This window comes from Hylaeus volcanicus, chromosome 6, assembly GCF_026283585.1.
Source record: "Hylaeus volcanicus isolate JK05 chromosome 6, UHH_iyHylVolc1.0_haploid, whole genome shotgun sequence".
NCBI classification, from domain to species: domain Eukaryota; kingdom Metazoa; phylum Arthropoda; class Insecta; order Hymenoptera; family Colletidae; genus Hylaeus; species Hylaeus volcanicus.
Window position 1 is genome coordinate 3,539,626 of NC_071981.1, and position 472 is coordinate 3,540,097.

Below are 472 nucleotides of genomic sequence, written 5' to 3' on the forward strand. Positions count from 1 at the left end.
AAAGCTCCCAAAGGCTCATTCTCTGTTAGTTCGAGAGCTATCATTTTAGAAAACAAATGGAGCAATGATTTTCGTTATCATATAATCCCTGTAAAATCTAGAATTTTTGAAATTTTGTTGAAACAAGTTGTTTTATAAATAGAAACAATTTTTTGTGGGTACCTTCTTGTCTTCTATTAAAGATCCCAAAGGCTCATTCTCTGTTAGTTCGAGAGCTATCATTTTTGAAAACAAATGGAGCAATGATTTTCGTCATCATATAATCCCTGTAAAATCTAGAATTTTTGAAATTTTGCTATACTGTTCGGTAGTACCTTGCAAAATGTCAATTGTCAATACTTGACGCAGTCATGCATCCAAAAATGGAGCACTGATTGTCATCATCATATAATCCCTGTAAAATCTAGAATTTTTGAAATTTTGCTATACTGTTCGGTAGTACCTTGCAAAATGTCAATTGTCAATACTTGAC

General features: G+C 32.2%; 1 protein-coding gene across 2 annotated transcripts in view; it reads left to right on the forward strand.

The window, feature by feature from the left end:
* The window catches only part of LOC128878725 (LIM domain-binding protein 2), a 191,382-nt gene that overhangs the window by 30,919 nt on the left and 159,991 nt on the right, over positions 1–472 (forward strand). The gene's annotated exons all lie outside the window — the stretch shown is intronic.